This window comes from Pimephales promelas, chromosome 7 (assembly GCF_988280905.1).
Source record: "Pimephales promelas chromosome 7, fPimPro1.hap1.1, whole genome shotgun sequence".
In the NCBI taxonomy this organism is placed as follows: Eukaryota; Metazoa; Chordata; class Actinopteri; order Cypriniformes; family Leuciscidae; genus Pimephales; species Pimephales promelas.
Genome location: NC_142775.1, coordinates 41180353 through 41193281, shown reverse-complemented (window position 1 = coordinate 41193281; position 12929 = coordinate 41180353). Strand labels below are relative to the sequence as shown.

General features: G+C 36.6%; 1 protein-coding gene across 1 annotated transcript in view; it reads left to right on the top strand.

The window, feature by feature from the left end:
• The first annotated feature begins 1458 nt into the window (after nucleotides 1-1458).
• egfl6 (EGF like domain multiple 6) overlaps nucleotides 1459-12929 on the top strand; it is a 37679-nt gene continuing 26208 nt past the window's right edge. Inside the window, exon 1 of the mRNA XM_089133517.1 lies at nucleotides 1459-1475. The gene's annotated coding sequence lies outside the window, so the exon portion shown is untranslated. The remainder of the gene's footprint in view (nucleotides 1476-12929) is intronic.

The window sequence follows — 12929 nt, the reverse complement described above, 5'->3', positions numbered from 1 at the left end:
CCATATTGGGCATTATAAGGAATGAACGACTCTATAAAGTTGTCTTTTTCCCCTCCTTTCATATTGTTTAATTTTTGATGATATGTAAGTTGCTCCCCCATTCCTGTCTGTTTGTTTGAGTGGATGTTATTTTATTTCTAAAGACTATAAGGAGTTGAAACTCTGGCCTAAGGCACTCACTTTCCATGATCTAACAAGATGATTAATACAAATGAGTTTTAGAGCTACATTAGTATCCTATATTGGTAAATCTGGAATAGTTGATGCATTTTCAATGTTATTTTTATTTTTATTTTATTTTTTTACAGGACTGGTTGGGCAAGAAAACTTGACAGACTGTTGGTATGGCTGGTAATTGGAGTTACAATGAGAGGAGCAATGTGAGAAGAAGGGCTTTTACAGGTTGTAATAAGATGTTACACTTGGAATGTACAAAATAAAATAGCCTTCACACTGTTACACAATTCTAGGTGTAATATTTATTTGTGGTATTATTGTTAAATAAAATTTAAATTGAATAAAATATAGAATTTTTCTGTGACTTATTTGTTCACATGGTTTGGGTAAGGTTAGGCTGGGATATGGTTCAGTTTGGGGGTTTGAAAGGGTGGTATTGAAACGGTTAGCTTAGAATTGGTACCAATAATAAAACCAGTTTTGGCCCAGTTCAGGGCTAGTTAAGGGTGATTAACTGGCTGAGATTCGGGCCAGTTATGGCCCATGTGTGACCCTTGTCTTTAATCCAGTTCTGGGCCACTTCAGCGCCGTCATTCTTTGCGGTACTTGGGCCGAGGATTGGGTTCACATGGTTTGGGTAAGATTAGGCTGGGTTATGGCTCAGTTTTGGGGTTTCTGGTTAAAGGGTGGTGTCGATATGGTTAACGTATGGCTGAGAATTGGTACCAATAATAAAACCTGTTTTGGCCCAATTCAGGGCCAGTTAAGGGTGATTAACTGGCTGAGATTCGGGCCAGTTATGGCCCATGTGTGACCCTTGTCTTTAATCCAGTTCTGGGCCACCTCAGCGCCGTCATTCTTTGCGGTACTTGGGCCGAGGATTGAGTTCACATGGTTTGGGTAAGATTAGGCTGGGTTATGGCTCAGTTTTGGGGTTTCTGGTTAAAGAGTGGTGTCGATATGGTTAACTTATGGCTGAGAATTGGTACCAATAATAAAACCTGTTTTGGCCCAGTTCAGGGCCAGTTAAGGGTGATTAACTGGCTGAGATTCGGGCCAGTTATGGCCCATGTGTGACCCTTGTCTATAATCCAGTTCTGGGCCACTTCAGTACCGTCATTCTTTGCGGTATTTGGGCCGAGGGAAAAGTGATTGTGTGGGCCGGAGCTGGGCCAGAAAAATTTTGCTATGTGGGAATGATATCATCATGATATCTGCTAATAAAACAACTTTTGCTTTCAGGTGACGTCATGAATTCCTTTTCGGATCTTCCCGTCCAATCACCGGGCTCCATTCTGGTGAGTAAAGTTATAACTTTTCATGATCCAATCCATTCCTGATTCTGTGCTTTTTATCTTATTAAATCTCTGTTTTTTTGTTGAATATAGGCCTAGATGCTGATATATACTGTAAATTTAGAATGAGAAGCAGATTTTAAAATTCATTTACTGGAGAAGAAGCAAAATGATTATATTAAAAACATGAACAAGAGACATAATCTGGTTTTCCCTTTACATTTCTGACTCCATTGGCAGATATTTGTTCATGTTTTAAACACAAACTCACTTCACTTTGACTCACTATTGTTTTCAGTCATTTCACTTCTCCAGTAGCTGTCTTGATTCCAGAAGTGTATGTATGGGTGCAGGAACCGAGACACGCACACTGGGGAAGAACAGCACGAGGTGTGTATTAACCCTGAGGTAAAAGCACTATTTCAGGGCTTATATGAAATCCTTCACACTTCTCATAGAGAGCATGAACACAGACGCAGTGAGACAGACATTCATCTCTTGTGTGATGATAACAATAAGAGCGTGGTTCTGTGTGTTCCATCAAATCAGTGTAAACGAGGCCCTTATAAGGCGGTGAATGAGGCCGATTCTCTGGCCTTTGTCATATTTATCTATTGTATTCCAATGCAGAGTCTGTTTTCAGGAAAACGTCACACATTTCTCCCAGAATTCCTCCCTGATGATGTCAGCGCACAGCTATCTCTGCTTTCACCATATTAGGGTCTGGAGAGAAAAAAACCCCGGCTGAGAGTCGCTCCCGGAGAGGAATGTTGCTCTCCGTATCACACACACACACACACACAATGATCTCTTGTTTCACGTTCTGGAGGATTGAGGGTCCGTACGTGGAAGGACAGGCAGGCGGGATTAAAAGTGTGTGACGATCACTTGAGATTTAGTGCGTTTAATGTCAGAGAAAAAGATAAAGAGGAACTTTAGTTTTTAAGTTCTGCTTCAGCCAAACATCAGCACTGAAACTAGAGGAGTTACTCAAGAGGTTAAAGGTTAAGCCTGACGCAGCCAACGCCGCTCTCTCAACAAACGAGTATCAACAAACCCTCTTCCACAAACTATAATAGAGTGTGATAGAACTATAATAGAGGAGTGTGCTAGATGCACACAGATGCACTTTTATGATGACAGATGCACTTTTATGATGATAGATGCACTTTTATGATGGACAGATGCACTTTTATGATGAACAGATGCACTTTTATGATGGACAGACGCACTTTTATGATGGATAGATGCACTTTTATGATGGAGAGATGCACTTTTATGATGGACAGATGCACTTTTATGATGGACAGATGCACTTTTATGATGGACAGATGCACTTTTATGATGGATAGATGCACTTTTATGATGGACAGACGCACTTTTATGATGGACAGATGCACTTTTATGATGGATAGATGCACTTTTATGATGGACAGATGCACTTTTATGATGAACAGATGCACTTTTATGATGGACAGATGCACTTTTATGATGGACAGACGCACTTTTATGATGGACAGATGCACTTTTATGATGGACAGATGCACTTTTATGATGGACAGATGCACTTTTATGATGATAGATGCACTTTTATGATGGACAGATGCACTTTTATGATGAACAGATGCACTTTTATGATGGACAGATGCACTTTTATGATGGATAGATGCACTTTTATGATGGATAGATGCACTTTTATGATGGACGGATGCACTTTTATGATGGACAGATGCACTTTTATGATGGATAGATGCACTTTTATGATGGACAGATGCACTTTTATGATGGATAGATGCACTTTTATGATGGACAGATGCACTTTTATAATGGATAGATGCACTTTTATGATGGACAGATGCACTTTTATAATGGATAGATGCACTTTTATGATGGACAGATGCACTTTTATGATGGATAGATGCACTTTTATGATGGACAGATGCACTTTTATAATGGATAGATGCACTTTTATGATGGACAGATGCACTTTTATGACGGACAGACGCACTTTTATGATGGACAGATGCACTTTTATAATGGATAGATGCACTTTTATGATGGACAGATGCACTTTTATGACGGACAGATGCACTTTTATGATGGATAGATGCACTTTTATGATGACAGATGCACTTTTATGACGGACAGATGCACTTTTATGATGACAGATGCACTTTTATGACGGACAGATGCACTTTTATGATGACAGATGCACTTTTATGATGGACAGATGCACTTTTATGATGGACAGATGCACTTTTATGATGATAGATGCACTTTTATGATGGACAGATGCACTTTTATGATGGACAGATGCACTTTTATGATGATAGATGCACTTTTATGATGGATAGATGCACTTTTATGATGGATAGATGCACTTTTATGATGGACAGATGCACTTTTATGACGGACAGATGCACTTTTATGATGGACAGATGCACTTTTATGATGGATAGATGCACTTTTATGATGGATAGATGCACTTTTATGATGGACAGATGCACTTTTATAATGGATAGATGCACTTTTATGATGGACAGATGCACTTTTATGACGGACAGACGCACTTTTATGATGGACAGATGCACTTTTATAATGGATAGATGCACTTTTATGACGGACAGATGCACTTTTATGATGGATAGATGCACTTTTATGATGACAGATGCACTTTTATGACGGACAGATGCACTTTTATGATGGATAGATGCACTTTTATGATGACAGATGCACTTTTATGATGGACAGATGCACTTTTATAATGGATAGATGCACTTTTATGATGGATAGATGCACTTTTATGATGGACAGATGCACTTTTATAATGGATAGATGCACTTTTATAATGGATAGATGCACTTTTATGATGGACAGATGCACTTTTATGATGGACAGATGCACTTTTATGATGGATAGATGCACTTTTGTGATGGACAAACGCACTTTTATGATGATAGATGCACTTTTATGATGGACAGATGCACTTTTATGATGGATAGATGCACTTTTATGATGATAGATGCACTTTTATGATGGACAGATGCACTTTTATGATGGACAGATGCACTTTTATGATGGATAGATGCACTTTTCTGATGGACAGATGCACTTTTATGATGGACAGATGCACTTTTATGATGGACAGATGCACTTTTATCATGTATAGATGCACTTTTATGATGATAGATGCACTTTTATGATGTACAGATGCACTTTTATGATGGACAGATGCACTTTTATGATGGACAGATGCACTTTTATGATGATAGATGCACTTTTATGATGGACAGATGCACTTTTATGATGGACAGATGCACTTTTATCATGTATAGATGCACTTTTATGATGATAGATGCACTTTTATGATGGACAGATGCACTTTTATGATGGACAGATGCACTTTTATCATGTATAGATGCACTTTTATGATGATAGATGCACTTTTATGATGGACAGATGCACTTTTATGATGGACAGATGCACTTTTATAATGGATAGATGCACTTTTATGATGACAGATGCACTTTTATGATGGACAGATGCACTTTTATGATGGACAGATGCACTTTTATAATGGATAGATGCACTTTTATGATGGACAGATGCACTTTTATGACGGACAGATGCACTTTTATGATGGACAGATGCACTTTTATAATGGATAGATGCACTTTTATGATGAATAGATGCACTTTTATGATGGACAGATGCACTTTTATGATGGATAGATGCACTTTTATGACGGACAGATGCACTTTTATGATGGACAGACGCACTTTTATAATGGATAGATGCACTTTTATGATGGACAGACGCACTTTTATGATGGACAGATGCACTTTTATGATGGATATGCACTTTTATGATGAACAAACGCACTTTTATGATGATAGATGCACTTTTATGATGGACAGATGCACTTTTATGATGGATAGATGCACTTTTATGATGATAGATGCACTTTTATGATGATAGATGCACTTTTATGATGGACAGATGCACTTTTATGATGGACAGATGCACTTTTATGATGGATAGATGCACTTTTCTGATGGACAGATGCACTTTTATGATGGACAGATGCACTTTTATGATGGACAGATGCACTTTTATCATGTATAGATGCACTTTTATGATGATAGATGCACTTTTATGATGTACAGATGCACTTTTATGATGGACAGATGCACTTTTATGATGGACAGATGCACTTTTATGATGATAGATGCACTTTTATGATGGACAGATGCACTTTTATGATGGACAGATGCACTTTTATCATGTATAGATGCACTTTTATGATGATAGATGCACTTTTATGATGGACAGATGCACTTTTATCATGTATAGATGCACTTTTATGATGGACAGATGCACTTTTATGATGGACAGATGCACTTTTATGATGGATAGATGCACTTTTATGATGGAGAGATGCACTTTTATGATGGATAGATGCACTTTTATGATGGACAGATGCACTTTTATGATGGATAGATGCACTTTTATGATGGATAGATGCACTTTTATGATGGACAGATGCACTTTTATCATGTATAGATGCACTTTTATGATGGACAGATGCACTTTTATGATGACAGATGCACTTTTATGATGGACAGATGCACTTTTATGATGGATAGATGCACTTTTATAATGGATAGATGCACTTTTATGATGACAGATGCACTTTTATGATGGACAGATGCACTTTTATGATGGATAGATGCACTTTTATGATGGATAGATGCACTTTTATGATGGACAGATGCACTTTTATGACGGAGAGATGCACTTTTATGATGGACAGATGCACTTTTATGATGGATAGATGCACTTTTATGATGACAGATGCACTTTTATGATGGACAGATGCACTTTTATGATGGATAGATGCACTTTTATGATGGACAGACGCACTTTTATAATGGATAGATGCACTTTTATAATGGATAGATGCACTTTTATGACGGACAGATGCACTTTTATGATGGATAGATGCACTTTTATGATGGACAGATGCACTTTTATGATGGACAGACGCACTTTTATAATGGATAGATGCACTTTTATGATGGACAGATGCACTTTTATGATGGACAGATGCACTTTTATGATGGACAGATGCACTTTTATGATGGATAGATGCACTTTTATGATGGACAAACGCACTTTTATGATGGATAGATGAACTTTTATGATGGACAGATGCACTTTTATGATGGATAGATGAACTTTTATGATGGACAGATGCACTTTTATGATGGATAGATGAACTTTTATGATGGACAGATGCACTTTTATGATGGATAGATGAACTTTTATGATGGACAGATGCACTTTTATGATGGATAGATGCACTTTTATGATGGATAGATGCACTTTTATGATGATAGATGCACTTTTATGATGGATAGATGCACTTTTATGATGGACAAACGCACTTTTATGATGGACAGATGCACTTTTATGATGGACAGATGCACTTTTATGATGGATAGATGCACTTTTATGATGGACAAATGCACTTTTATGATGGGCAGATGCACTTTTATGATGGATAGATGAACTTTTATGATGGACAAACGCACTTTTATGATGGACAGATGCACTTTTATGATGGATAGATGCACTTTTATGATGGACAGATGCACTTTTATGATGGACAGATGCACTTTTATGATGGATAGATGCACTTTTATGATGGACAGATGCACTTTTATGATGGACAGATGCACTTTTATGATGGATAGATGCACTTTTATGATGGATAGATGCACTTTTATGATGGATAGATGCACTTTTATGATGGACAGATGCACTTTTATGATGGACAGATGCACTTTTATGATGGACAGATGCACTTTTATGATGGATAGATGCACTTTTATGATGGACAGATGCACTTTTATGATGGATAGATGCACTTTTATGATGGATAGATGCACTTTTATGATGGATAGATGCACTTCTATGATGGACAGATGCACTTTTATGATGATAGATGCACTTTTATGATGGACAGATGCACTTTTATGATGGACAGATGCACTTTTATGATGGACAGATGCACTTTTATGATGGACAGATGCACTTTTATGATGGACAGATGCACTTTTATGATGGACAGATGCACTTTTATGATGGACAGATGCACTTTTATGATGGACAGACGCACTTTTATGATGGATAGATGCACTTTTATAATGGATAGATGCACTTTTATGACGGACAGATGCACTTTTATGATGGATAGATGCACTTTTATGATGGACAGATGCACTTTTATGATGGACAGACGCACTTTTATAATGGATAGATGCACTTTTATGATGGACAGATGCACTTTTATGATGGACAGATGCACTTTTATGATGGACAGATGCACTTTTATGATGGACAGACGCACTTTTATGATGGATAGATGCACTTTTATGATGGACAGATGCACTTTTATGATGGACAGATGCACTTTTATGATGGACAGATGCACTTTTATGATGGATAGATGCACTTTTATGATGGACAAACGCACTTTTATGATGGATAGATGAACTTTTATGATGGACAGATGCACTTTTATGATGGATAGATGAACTTTTATGATGGACAGATGCACTTTTATGATGGATAGATGAACTTTTATGATGGACAGATGCACTTTTATGATGGATAGATGCACTTTTATGATGGATAGATGCACTTTTATGATGATAGATGCACTTTTATGATGGACAAATGCACTTTTATGATGGGCAGATGCACTTTTATGATGGATAGATGAACTTTTATGATGGACAAACGCACTTTTATGATCGACAGATGCACTTTTATGATGGATAGATGCACTTTTATGATGGACAGATGCACTTTTATGATGGACAGATGCACTTTTATGATGGATAGATGCACTTTTATGATGGACAGATGCACTTTTATGATGGACAGATGCACTTTTATGATGGATAGATGCACTTTTATGATGGATAGATGCACTTTTATGATGGATAGATGCACTTTTATGATGGACAGATGCACTTTTATGATGATAGATGCACTTTTATGATGGACAGATGCACTTTTATGATGGACAGATGCACTTTTATGATGGACAGATGCACTTTTATGATGGACAGATGCACTTTTATGATGGATAGATGCACTTTTATGATGGACAAATGCACTTTTATGATGGGCAGATGCACTTTTATGATGGATAGATGAACTTTTATGATGGACAAACGCACTTTTATGATGGACAAACGCACTTTTATGATGGACAGATGCACTTTTATGATGGATAGATGCACTTTTATGATGGACAGATGCACTTTTATGATGGACAGATGCACTTTTATGATGGATAGATGCACTTTTATGATGGACAGATGCACTTTTATGATGGACAGATGCACTTTTATGATGGACAGATGCACTTTTATGATGGATAGATGCACTTTTATGATGGACAGATGCACTTTTATGATGGACAGATGCACTTTTATGATGGACAGATGCACTTTTATGATGGACAGATGCACTTTTATGATGGACAGACGCACTTTTATGATGGACAGATGCACTTTTATGATGAACAGATGCACTTTTATGATGGACAGATGCACTTTTATGATGGATAGATGCACTTTTATGATGGACAGATGCACTTTTATGATGGACAGATGCACTTTTATGATGGATAGATGCACTTTTATGATGGATAGATGCACTTTTATGATGGACAGACGCACTTTTATGATGGATAGATGCACTTTTATGATGGATAGATGCACTTTTATGATGGATAGATGCACTTTTATGATGGACAGATGCACTTTTATGATGATAGATGCACTTTTATGATGGACAGATGCACTTTTATGATGGACAGATGCACTTTTATGATGGACAGATGCACTTTTATGATGGATAGATGCACTTTTATGATGGATAGATGCACTTTTATGATGATAGACGCACTTTTATGATGGACAGATGCACTTTTATGATGGACGGATGCACTTTTATGATGGATAGATGCACTTTTATGATGGACAGATCCACTTTTATGGAAGAGTGTCATATACACGTAGATTGAGGGTGAGTAAATCATGGGCTAGTTTAGATGTTTGGGTGAACTCTCCCTTTAATTGAATGTTAATAGAGTTGTCAGAAGAGCTCAGGGAATCTGAATCTGTGAAGCGAATGAACGCGTTGCAGGAAGTTGTGCGGTTTTGCACCACGAGACACACGATCAAGCGTTTACAAGCACAGGCACGAATCACTCTGTCAATTTCTCTGTGTTCATAAACGTGTGTGTGATATGCAGTAGTTTTAGAAGTGAAGGAATAAAGCTCAGTGTGTGTGACTGTGAGTGCCTTTAATGGCCCACATCCTTAATGCACATCAGCACTTACACACTCTCTGTCTTATCATCTCTGAGTGAAAATGTTTCAAAGTAACTTAATATCCAGCATATTATATTATTAGATATTATAAGACTTTTTCTGGAAGTGAGTTTGTGTTTAAAACAAGAGCAAATATCTGTGAATAAAGTCAGAATCTTGTATTCCCTTTGAATTATGATCATTTTCCGACTCCATTAGCAGATATTGCTCTTTATTCTTTTTTCCGAAAACAAGATTATATTTTTGCTCATTTCAGTTATTTTTTGTTTTATTCTCCAGTAAATGTGTCTCGGTGTGAGGATGTTTAGATATTCTGCTGGAGAACGAGATCGGAAGAACACACTGCATGTTTGACGTTTGTGTTTAATATCGTCACAAGATGACGAGACAAAGCTCTCTCTCTCTCTCTCTCTGTATGTGTGTGTGTGTGTAGAAGTTTTCTTCTAACTCTGTGGCTTTAGCTGTGTGACACAGTCTGCCAGGAAACATGTGAAGAGCTGATGCCAACACACACTCACACACGACACACACACTCCAGTGGATGTCACACACACTATTACAGTTATGATGGTCAGCATTTCATTCCTGACTCGACCAGCTGTGCAAATAGCGCTGATAAACCTGTCTCTGAAGCCCGCGTCGTGTTTCTGTCAGCAGGAAATGTGGCGTTGTGAGATTTAACATCATAATGACATCACTTCCTGTGTCTCTGCTGAGGAAACAACCAACAGCCTCTTTAGATCAACGCACTTAAAAAGCTTCTTCCTCGTATAAGCGTTTTTTCCACATATAAACATATACGTTTATTCACTTGTAATACACACTTTGTTATTCGCATAAACACGGCTTTAAACTTTTGGTTCCCAGAATGATATTTTTTAAGGTTTGTTTGGAAATTGAACACTAGTTTCTGGTTTGTAGAACATTATTCTAACGTTATTTTAACGTTCCTCTTCACTCCGATCACATCAGTCGTCATATTTAATCATATTTAATCAAATCCAAAGCAGAAAGTCCATCATTGCACAGTATATTTTGGATGCTAAACAAAAATAAGACGGTAATGCAAATTTATTTGGAAGAAACTCACAAAAAAAATGTAGTTTACAGTCAATAAAAACACCGCTAAACAAAGCAAAGTGACACTTTTATTTTAAGGTGTCATGTTAAAGTGTAATTAGCTATGTTTAAGGACTGAGTAATATTAATTAACTACATGTGTTTACTATAGAGGTTAGTTGCATGAAATTATGCATAATTTACTGTTTTTACTACGGTAAGTACATGTAAGTGTGTAACTGTAAAATAAAGTGTTGCCGAAAACAAGCACTTTGACTCATAACTTGATATTTGAGTCAAATGAAGTCAAGTAAAATGTATTTTTACAAGATTACAAAACACAAAGTTTAAAGCAGCTTCGCAGGAATTCATCCTGATATATGTGATGATTTAGTGCTGAGATATAAACCACACACACACACACACACACACACACACACACACACACACACACACACACAGCTCTATTATATTATATATATCTCACAGCTCTCCAGCTGAGCACATGAAGTTCCGGCAATACTTTAAAGCTATTTTGCACAGTAACTTCCTCCTTCCGTTCTTTGTGTGTGTGTGTGTGTGTGTTTATGTTTGTGTGTGTGTGTGTGTGTGTGTGTTTCTGTTCCTCCTACATGTGCTTATTTCCTGTATTCGCACACATGATGTGCTGAACGAGAGTGAAGGCCGTGTTCTCCTGGACGGAGGCGAGCGAGTTGACCTGTGAAGGTCAGAGGATCGAGTCCTGCCACTCAAACACACTTTTGTTTCAGTTTGCAGAACTGGAGCGTTTCATTAGGAAGTGGAAGAGACAGACACACACTCTGACACACACTCCTTAACACAACCGTTCCTGACATTTGAGCCGAGTGTCCGAGATAAGAGAATGAGGCTGTTTGGCATGGAGAAAATGTGAAATGTTCACTTCCTCTAAAGATATAATAATAATACAATTATAAAAGAATAAAAAATATAATATTAAAGTACATTCTTAGATATATAAATATTATTTGTATATTATCTAGTTTAAAACTACATTATATTTATTATTAATAATTCTTACTATATAAAATATTATAAATATATTATTAAATATTATAATTGAAAGACTTAACATTTTATTTATATGAATTTATACAAATACGAATGATCATTATTTATTTAAAAACAATTATATATAAAACATTATTAATAATAAGACAACGAATTATTGTATCATTATATAAATAAAATGTATATATACGTATACTTTAAATACATATAAAATACTTTAAAAAATAAATGTAATTAATAAATAAAATAGTTATTATTATTTATTTAAAAACATAATAATATAAAACATTTATAATACTAATGAATACAATAAATTATTATATGGCTTTATATGTATAGAATTATTTATATATTTTACCGTTTAAAAATACATGACATTTAATAACTAATAGTGTGTGTGGGTGTGTGTATTTGTGTGTGAGTGAGTGTGTGCGTTTGTGACTTTGTGTGTGTGTGTGTGTGTGTGTGTTTGAACTCTTATTATTACAGGTCTCATTATGGCATCACTCAAGTTGGGGATTAATAATTAATCTTTTTATAGTGGCGAATTAGAAGAAGTGCCAGCAAACAACTCATGTGTGTGTCTGTGTGTGTGTGTGTGTGTGTGTGTGTTGAACTTTGACAATATAGCCACTTCTTCATTTACAGAAACCTCAGCCTAAAGAGGCTTCGTTCTAACATGTTCAGAGAGAAAGCGAAAGAGTGAGGAAGATGAGGAAGAAGATGATGAGGAAGAAGATGAGGCGAGGGGAAACACACACACCGGATTAACACTTTAATAACACACTCCAGTCTGTGATAAAGCAACACACCACGACAGGCGTTTGACACAGATCAACTTCAGTTAGCAGAAGTGTAGATATTCACAACATGTGTGTGTGTGTGTGTGTGTGTGTGTGTGTGTGTGTGTGTGTGTGTGTGTGTGTGTGTGTGTTTT